Source organism: Notolabrus celidotus, chromosome 6, assembly GCF_009762535.1.
Source record: "Notolabrus celidotus isolate fNotCel1 chromosome 6, fNotCel1.pri, whole genome shotgun sequence".
NCBI lineage: Eukaryota > Metazoa > Chordata > Actinopteri > Labriformes > Labridae > Notolabrus > Notolabrus celidotus.
In genome coordinates, this window is record NC_048277.1 from 10071262 (window position 1) to 10082168 (window position 10907).

Consider the following 10907-nt stretch of genomic DNA (forward strand, 5'->3'; position numbering starts at 1 on the left):
GACAACACACACTTTGAGGCTTTACATGAGCTTACAGTGTGCTGTACATTCACTCTTCAGAGCTCCTTGAGGACTGACAGTGATGAAGAGGAGGAGGAATGCTGCTGTGATGGTGTGATGAGCTGATGCTGAATATGAGGAGCAGCATAAGTTTACAGGAGCGCCGGTGAAGTGTCTCCACGGTCCTGTTTATTATCACAGCTGCTTGATGTGTGTGTGTGAGAGAGACACACACACACACACACTGACAGGCTGACATTATACAGAGATATAAATAGGACAAGATAACTACATAATATCCATTTAAACCTGTGTCATGTAATGGGGCATTCACACCAAATGTGGATAAAAAACATTTGCGCGAGTGTATTACATTTAAAGTCAATGTAAAGACTATAGTAGATGCAATTTCTTGTCGGGTGATGCAAATGACACAAATTGGGCAGTGCATATTTCATGGGCAAATTAATTTGTGAGAATTGAAAAATCTGAACAATAGTGAAATATTTGTGACGCACTAAACAAACAGCGTGCAGATCCTCCTGTGACGTATGATGTGACGTACAGACTGGCAGAGTTTCATTAATCTGGAATATTTAGGACAAATTGTTTGTATCTCTCTGCAGCTTCTGCAAACTTTCTGTTACTACAGTTTTTATGGGAACAGGAATAAATGGGAGCTCACTTTGAGAAAAGTAAGGAGGTTGGATTAACCGGATAAATTGTTTCCAGCTATCAATTGTACTAAGAAGCTAGCACTGCCTCCTTTAGCATGACCAGCTTCAACATTCATTGTAGTCAAGCTCAACCTTCTTTGATGACAATAGACTGGAGTGACTTTGCAGGGAACCCCTCCCTTCTCCCGAGAATTTACATCTTGGGCACTAGCGTAAATAATAATAATAATAATAATAATAATAATAATAATAATAATAATACATTTTATTTATATAGCGCTTTTTCAAAAACTCAAGGACACTGTACAATTGTTAAAATCAATACAAGCAAAATAAACAAATAACAAATAACACAGATCAAACAAAACAACACAACAGTACAATCACAAATGAAAAGCTAACTTTTCAATCTTAACGCACAAGTAAAGCGAGTTAACACAAAACATTCTTGTATTTGCATGAATAACGTTATCAGTCGTGTTTAGTGTGAATGCAACATTACAGTGACCTGTAGCAGACTTCTCCTTCTCAGTTTTTAAAAATGATTTTTAAACAGACAAACACAGAGGACCTCTGGTGTCTGAAGCACTCTGGTTTTCCTCTGTAGGCTGCACATCAACATTTCATTTCATTTACTTTCAGAAAATGAGCATGTTGGTCATAAACCAATCACAGAGCCTATCAGCTATTGCATTAACAGCCGTCTGAGTGACATAGAGATGAACATGCAGGAGTAAGAGTGTGTTTGTGCATGCTTCATAAAGCTATCTGAATAACTGTTTGCTAACCCTGAAGCACAGAGTCTGAGTCTTTGCCTCAAGAGGTTGAACCACAGCCTCTTCCACACATGCTCTCCGACTCTTTCTATATGTTTGCAGGAGCTTGTCCTCTTATACTTTCCTAGGTTTCTTGTTCACACATGTCCCTCACAGCTTGGAGTCCTACCTGTCAGCCGACTCAGCCACGCCCCTAATTATCAAAATGTAGGCATAACTCATAGCCCTGAAAAAATTACACTGCTCTGTACAGCACTTCACCCCTCATCCAGTGTGCACAGATTAAGATATGCGCCACATACCCAAACCTGTTTTCGTACCAGGCTGTAAACATGTTCATCTCTGCTGTTAACATGGACGTTCTAATAGCTGACCTAAAAAGGCTTCATCAGCTTCTGGAGTCAGCCTCAAGTGGACACTGTAGGAACTGCAATCGTTCATTTGTTCTTCCACATTAGCTTAATTTGCCGGTCACATGCCACTGTTTTTGGTTCACGCTGGTCAAATGATATAACTGCTGTCGGCCCGCCTGCTCACCTGTGCTGAATTGACCTGAATCTGTCCTGCTGTGTGCTCTCATCCTCACCCTGACTTCATGCAGAAAGTTCAAGGGTAGGAGAAAGTCAGAGAAAGATGGGATTACATTTTGTTGATTTTGTGCAGGTGTGAATAGAGCTTATGGTCAAAACACAGTTAGAGATGTCACAATAAGACGTCCCCTGATTCTGAAACCAAGAGCTGAGTACTGACCGAAACACAGATCACCTCTGATTACAAAGCAGTTAAATTACATACTTAACATTGGTGGAACACGCTCTGCTAGCACAGCACTGTAGATGTTTAAGCAAACAGATATCTGATAAAACATTCTCAGCAGTACCAGAGGCTGACAGTAATCTCACAGAGTGACTTGCACTGGTTAGGAATGGAAAAGTTGAGTGTTATTCTTGTTTTGAAGAGTCAATGACTTTACATAATGCAAAATAAATATAGAAACGGGACACAGCAGCCAACCTTCAGTATGAATAATGAGTGAAATCCTGCAGTGTCTGTAATAACTGTGTGCAGTGACAGTGATGTGACATGACCACACACAGGCCTCGTTCACAGAGTCTCTGCAGAGCGCTTGGAGAGCCGTAGCCTGATGACAGGACAAACAGTGAAACGTAGAGAATGACCGCTGCATGCCTGTACGTTTACACTCTGTGAGACCTGAGGTCCAGAAACAGGTTTACAGAAGCACACGTCCAATCAGAGTCAGATTCTCTCCCATCACCACCCACTCTCAGGACTACAGTCTCTGTACCAGGGGTTAACGACTCATCTACTACATACATCAATGTATCGATTTATATTCCTATGATCTGACTACGCTGATCTGTGCTCGGCAAGTTGGCCTTCCGGACGACATATATCGATCTAAAATTGTTTTAAAGGGTAATAAATCGATTGTATCGATACTAGGAAATAACGCAATGGATTTAAGCACAGCAGACTTTATATGAATGTGGTTTTTTTTGCACTTTTAATGATAAAGACGTTAAATGTTACTCAATTCAGGCTGTCTGTCTGTGACGTCATCACCACACGCCAGCAGACAAAAAAACACAGCATGGCGGATGGCAGAGGAGAAGCTGGCGAGCAAGAAATGATCAAGCCACCATTGTGGTCCAGTGTGTGGAAACACTCTTGCTTTTGCAAAGACAGAGATGTTGTAAATAAGTCGCTCGCTGTTTGTAGGATATGTAGAGGTCAAGTAAAGTATCTCTGCAACACGACAAATCTATCCAAGGTCCAGGCACCTCTTGCAACATTCCCGCTGCAGCAGCAGTGCAAGGTAACATCAGTTCTGCAGAAGCCTCAGGCCTCGCCAGCATGTTTAGTCAGAGACTAGGCCAAAACGTGGCTTGGGGGAAAAACATCACAGCAACAACAGGAATCTAGGACTGTCCGGTATCAATGTATTTATTTCATAGTCACACTGGTTAAAATTTGGGCTAAAAAGTTTCTGAAGGGGCGCTGGTGGCCTAGCAGTCTAAGCGCCCCACATACAGAGGCTACAGTGCTCGTTGCAGGGGTCGCCGGTTTGATTCCCGGCCAGTCGACAATTTTCTGCATGTCTTCCCCCTCTCTCTACTCCCCACATTTCCTGTCTCTCTTCAGCTGTCCTATCAAATAAAGGCAAAAAGGCAAAAAATATAAAAAAAAAAAAAAATGAAAAATTACAGAATCGTTTCAGATCGCATCGTTGTAAATGAACCAATATCGTCCTTTAATCGTATCGGCAACCACGAATCGTGATACGAATCGAATCGTTATTAAAAAGAATCGTTATACCCCTACTCTGTACAACCATGAAACCACACCAGTGCCCCGTTTCACTGCATCCTTCAAAACTAAAGAATTCACTATCCATTTAGTCCACTGATGTTTTCAATAACTGGAGCTATACCTGACTTTACTGCTGGTCAGACCTGGGTTGCACTTTAAGAGTATTTTCATTATCATAGTGATATAAACATCTCCATGAACACATGAGCACAGGTAGCCTTACACACAAAATAAGGAAAGCATTTTAATGTACCTTGAAAATGTGCGGTCCATGTGTTCATTAAGAGCCCATCTAGCTGTTAGCTCCTCTCAGACTGTCAACACTCAGGACTGACAGGATCCTTATGAGACGGGGTGAAGCTCTGCTGTAAACAAACAGCTCCAACAGGTAACTCCCATCAAAACCGCAAACTGCCACTCTGCCCGGTAACAGGTTATTAAGGGACTAATTAAACTCTATAACAGACAGTTAGAACCACGAGAGCTACACAAGTCCACTGCACATGTGCAAAGCTTTCCCCTCCCCTACCCCTGCTGACCCACTGACTCAACATCCACATGACATCATGCATGATAGAAAAGCTCCTCTACAAGCCTCACAAGTAAACACTCCGGCTCTCAGGGTGTGAAAGTGTTCAGTTTGAGGTCGCTGAAGAGTTTTAATGGACGTTCAGATCTGCAACACAGAGCCCAAACAGAGGACATTATTCAATCATTAAGTACACGACTGTTTTAAGCATACTGACACACTCTGACACACACACACACTGACAATGTCCCGTCATTCATCACAGCTTCGGATCAACAAGAAGTAAGAGGAAATCCTGAGACTTGCATACATGTAACAGAGTGAAGACAGAGGATGACTCAACAGTCAGACATCCAGCTCTGGTTAGCCCCCACATACCAACACTCACTCTGTGTGTGTGTGAGTGTGTGTTACAGAGAAACACTCAGACATGACTACAGCAGAGAGAGAGAGTGTGTGTGCAGCAGTGTTTCTACTTTTAAAGAGCAGACAGATAAAACAGAGCTATAAATACAGGAGTGCTCACAGCCAACATGTTCAGTTTTATCGTCCGCTCAGAAAAGAGGAAAACATCTCCCCTTTCTTTCTCTCTGTCTCTGAGGGTCTGCAGGTCTCTGTGTTTTTGTTCTCTACAGGAAGTGTCCTCTGTCCTCAATCCCTCTCTCTCCAAACACACTGCAGGTCATTTTCCACATTCCCACATTTCCACATTCAATGAGAAACTTCTCTGAGACATTTGCAGTGCTCTTAGTCACCAGAGTTAACAATAGGGAACATGCAGTACGAGAAAACGCAGAAATAAACTCACTGACTTCTTAATTAACTTTCTACACTGCTGCACACTCCGACAGCTGATTTCACTGATTCACTTTCCTTGAAAAACTGAGTCCAGAAAAGAAACCAAACTAACTGAACCCTCAATTTCCCCATCATGTGTTTGACCATGTGTTTACTCACGTTGGTCAAAAACAGGCTCAGCTGGGTTAATGTCCCTCCTCCACCATGAACTGTCCGCGGTGAACTCTCCTGCTGTTTCCAGCTACCCGAGGCTGAACAGAGCTCAGTTTGGTGACCTGTTAGCTCGAATCAGTAGCAAGATTACTCTGATGGACACCATCTACTAGAGTTCTGCTACATCTGTGGAGCACCTCTCCATCTGTCTCCACTGAGTCTCAGTTTCACTGTATCTAACAAGTATCACTAAATTCAGATTAAATCTGTCTGACCTCAGAAGGCCAAATTAAACAGATGTTACTGTGATTTAATGACATAAACAGATGTTACTGTGATTTAATGGTAAACTGATGTTACTGTGATTTAATGACATAAACAGATGTTACTGTGATTTAATGACATAAACAGATGTTACTGTGATTTAATGGTAAACTGATGTTACTGTGATTTAATGACATAAACAGATGTTACTGTGATGTAATGGTAAACTGATGTACTGTGATTTAATGACAGTAAACAGATGTTACTGTGATTTAATGACAGTAAACAGATGTTACTGTAATTTAATGGTAAACTGATGTACTGTGATTTAATGGCAAACTGATGTACTGTGATTTAATGACATAAACAGATGTTACTGTGGTTTAATGACATAAACAGATGTTACTGTGATTTAATGACATAAATAGATGTTACTGTGATTTAATGGTAAACTGATGTACTGTGATTTAATGGTAAACTGATGTACTGTGATTTAATGACATAAACAGTTGTTACTGTGATTTAATGACATAAATAGATGTTACTGTGATTTAATGGTAAACTGATGTACTGTGATTTAATGGTAAACTGATGTACTGTGATTTAATGACATAAACAGTTGTTACTGTGATTTAATGACATGAACAGATGTTACTGTGATTTAATGGTAAACTGATGTACTGTGATTTAATGACAGTAAACAGATGTTACTGTGATTTAATGGTAAACTGATGTACTGTGATTTAATGACAGTAAACAGATGTTACTGTGATTTAATGGTAAACTGATGTACTGTGATTTAATGACAGTAAACAGATGTTACTGTGATTTAAAGGTAAACTGATGTACTGTGATTTAATGGTAAACTGATGTACTGTGATTTAATGGTAAACTGATGTACTGTGATTTAATGACATAAACAGATGCTACTGTGATTTAATGACATAAACAGATGCTACTGTGATTTAATGACATAAACAGATGTTACTGTGATTTAATGGTAAACTGATGTACTGTGATTTAATGGTAAACTGATGTACTGTAATTTAATGGTAAACTGATGTACTTGGATTTAATGACTGTAAACAGATGTTAATGTGATTTAATGACATCAGCAGATGTTACGTTGATTTAGATGTTACTGTAATTTAATGACATTAGCAGATGTTATGTTGATTTAGATGTTACTGTAATTTAATGACATAAAAAGATGTTACTCTGATTTAATGACATACACATATGTTACTCTGATTTAATGACTGTAAACAGATGTGACTGTGATTTAATGATAAACTGATGTACTGCCATTAAATGACAACAAACATGTCACTGATTAAATGACAATAAACAAGTGTTACTATGATTAAATGACAACAAACATGTCACTGATTAAATGACAATAAACACGTGTTACTGTGATTAAATGACAATAAACATGCTTCTTATTCAATGACAATAAACAGGTGTTACTGTGATTAAATTACAACAAACATGTCACTGATTAAATGAAAATAAACATGCTTCTTATTCAATGACAATAAACAGGTGTTACTGTGATTAAATTACAGTAAACAGGTGTTACTGTTACTGTGATTAAATTACAATAAACATGTTACTGTGATTAAATTACAAAAAAACATGTTACTGATTAAATGACAATAAACAGATGTTACTATGATTGAATGACAATAACAGATGTTACAATGAATTAATGACAGTCAACATGTCACTGTGATATAATGGTGATAAACAGGCTGACAGGATACTAAAATAACTACATCAGGGTGCTGAGTTATAACAAGTCTGAATCAAGGATTTGTCAGGTCTGACTGCAGGACAAGAAAAAAACAACCTTTGAAATGCTTGTTTTATGAAAGGAGTTTGGTTTGAACGTTTCTCATGCAACATCAGGACCATCTCACTGATGACAGATTACACAGCATGAAGCCAGTTTCTCGCAGAACGATCACTTTTGAAACTCCAGCAGAACAGTGGGCTGCTCTGACTGAGAGACTGACGCTCAGACTTTAGAACAGCAGTGTTTGGTATGAGAGGATTGTGAGCGTGCTGACACAGCAGCTGAACTGTACAGAGAGAGAGGGAGAGGAGGGGGGGACAGAAAGAGAGGGAGGAAACAGCTGGAGAGAGAGAGAGAGCGGTCTGCAGTCTCTCTATCATCACGTCTCACATCTGCTCTGTTTCCTTTCCTGGACTCTGTGCTTTGTCTCCATCTCATAACAACATCTCTGATCAGCTCTCATATTGAACCACGTGCACGCTGAAGTGGTCTGACAAACACAGCAACTTTAAATACCTGTCATCTCTCCTGCTTCAGCTCATCCAGGGTTTACCTCCGACTCTTTCTCCATGACCTTCGTTTTCTAGTTCATCTATAAAACTAACAAATCTTGCACAGATTCAATAATGCTTTTTAAATTCATGCACTTATCCCAGCGCTTGTGTTGCAGGATGCTAGTTTTGGAATCATTTTAAGTTTTGTATTTCTTTGTTAAGTCTATACATACACGTTTTGCTGTGCATACTGTGTATATAGTATTTACCTCGTGAATACAGAGTTACTCTGATAACACAGGTGGGTTAAACTCCTTTTCACGGTGTATCAGTGTCTGTACAGTGAGAGCCATGTGCACTGGAGTCAGGTTTCTGATATGTGCTCACACACTCTGCTGGTGGAGCTGACTGTGATTCTGAAGTTTAGAGGAAATACTCCCACTCTTTGATTCTACAAATGTTCACATAATGTTGCTAGAAAAGGCAGCGGAGAGAGAGGGACAGCCACAGAGGAAACCAAACTACATGCTCGTCTGCATGCTTTCACATTCCACACACACAAACAAAGTAACTAACTCACACACACTCGCTCACTCTGTGTTCTGAGCCTGTATACCGACAGCAGCACAGCTCTCACAGCATAGAGACCTGAGATCAGTCCGAACTCGAGATGAAGATGAGACCCCCACTGCCCCTCAATGTGATTTAATGTGGCTTCATTTAGCTGGTCTGCAGAAAATTAGCCTACCTACATGAACAAGTGGCTGTGTTTCCTGTGCTGTTATGAATGAACCTACTGCTACTGATGCTTTTGTTAATTAACTGTTCACTAACCCTAAACTAAGGAGTTGTCTGACAACAAAGAAAGGCAGAAAACTCATTACATTTTCCATTTTCAAGGTTTTATTTCGAGTTTAGCTACTATTTTTGTCAATATTTTTTTTACTATAATGGGTAAAATGTACTATTTTTAGATAACTTACAAAAAAACATTCTTGAAGATATTTCATGACCCCTCCATCTTTGTCTCGTGACCCCCCTGGGGGTCCCGACCAACACTTTGGGAACCCCTGCTGTAGAGAGTGAACGTTTATAACTTTGATCCTCTCTGCATCAGATTCACGTCAGACTCTCCAAACATACCTGTGCTTCCTGAAACATCTATTTATACAATCTCACACTGGAGGGTGTGCTGTTGTATGGACTATTCACACAGCTGTGATCACAGCTGTGTGATGTTTACAGTGTGTATCATGAAGCTGCAGCCTGCTCCTCCGTCATAGCTGTGGCTCTGACTCTGTTAACCAGAGTTATAACGGTGGGTCAGTGTGTGATGGAAGATATGAAGCTGTACTTCAGTGTGTGACACATGAACCCATTGTGTGTGCAGCAGGGAATGATAAGACACAATACGATATCTGACACATGGCCGATGATAACGATAAAATCACGACACAGCGATTCTGTGATGGTGAATAAAAAATACAATCTCAAAATGAAACATCAGGACTAACTGAAGAATACAACATGCAAATTTGAGGCGATGTGCAGGATCCTTCCTAAAAAAGGGACAGGTGAGTCTAATCAGAAAGCTGTATACGTTTCAAATTACAAGTCAGGACGATGATGTGTTTGATTTATGGAAACCGATAAACAGCGACTCTGCAAAATTCAACAAACATATAATTTCTTGAACTTTGGCACTTTCATAAATGTCTCATTTATAAAACTGATCTTTGAGTGTGTGAACGGCCTCGCCCTTTAACGGGTCCCTCAGATGATGATTCAGAAACACACAACCTTTGGCCACACCCCCTTTCTCAGGTCAAGGCCCATAGGTTAGGAATAAAAACACTGACTCTGAAGCTTTCAATACCAAAACTTATATATGTCTCACACTAAGGCAAATGTGTAAATACTGAATCAGATGATCTATATGCTAACTTTACTGTACTGTTGGTCTGTGTCTGCTCTGTTAGTGTCTGTTCAGAGTCCTATCATGTGCATCATTTCCTAAGTCTTACTGGGGACATGCCTGGAAGTCCATGGGTCACACTTGAATGTAAATGCAAACAAGCATGTCTTGTCCCAGTCGAATAAACTACATTAGAAACGGTGGTTGGGTTTCCAGCCGATGAAGGAGCATCTGTTTAAGCCAGATGTCAGCTCACCTTGTTAGTAAATGTCAGTGTGTCTATACCTGAGCTCCTGTGTAAATAACACCAGGTGTACCTCCTCTCACCTGAACCTGTCTGATCACAGAGATGTACTGCTTTCACTCTCTTACATCAGAAAAGAAAACAAGCTTTTATTTTCCCAGTCTCTACACACACTGAGCTAATGCTAAGCTAATGTTCAGACTCTGTAAACAAGCTGCTGCTCCTCAACTTCTCATACTTTAGGCTGACTTCTTTACAAGAGCTGCACACAAGTTGAAACATCTCCATCTGCATAATGAAGCAGCTGCACACACACACACACACACACACACACACACACACACACACACACACACACACACACACACACACACACAAATACTTTCATAACTGATGCTATATGAAGAACAAACTGTCTTTAAAGTTCAAAAACCTCAGAGTAAAAATCTGCAGATCATCTGCTGCACAGCTGAACTCAAACACGCAGGGTCTAAACACGAAAGGACACAGCAGCAGAGTGTGTGTGTGTGTGTGTGTGTGTGTGTCTCTGTGTGTGTGTGTGTGTGTGTCTGTCTGTGTGTGTGTGTGTGTGTCTGTGTGTGTGTGTGTCTGTGTGTGTGTGTGTGTGTGTGTGTCTGTGTGTGTGTGAAAGAGAGAGAGAGAGAGAGAGAGAGAGAGAGAGAGAGAGAAACTTTGAGGAGGATCGCAGGCAGCTAACAGACGGGGAACAGACTCACCGTGTGTCTTTAGTCTGCAGAGTTTATTTCGATCCGTGTCTGAAGCTCCTCCACATGATCCACGAGCTCCCACTCCCCTTTCTCTCACTCTGACTCCGCGTTCATGTCGGGCTCTGGGTGTGGAGGTCCTGGGTCCATGCTGAGAGTTCGTCCACACGTCAAGCTGCTCACTCACACGGGAGCAGACACAC

General features: G+C 40.6%; 1 protein-coding gene across 1 annotated transcript in view; it reads right to left on the reverse strand.

Annotated features, from left to right (window-relative positions):
* The window catches only part of akap13 (A-kinase anchoring protein 13), a 91868-nt gene extending 80961 nt beyond the window's left edge, over positions 1-10907 (reverse strand). Inside the window, exon 1 of the mRNA XM_034685695.1 lies at positions 10717-10907. The gene's annotated coding sequence lies outside the window, so the exon portion shown is untranslated. The remainder of the gene's footprint in view (positions 1-10716) is intronic.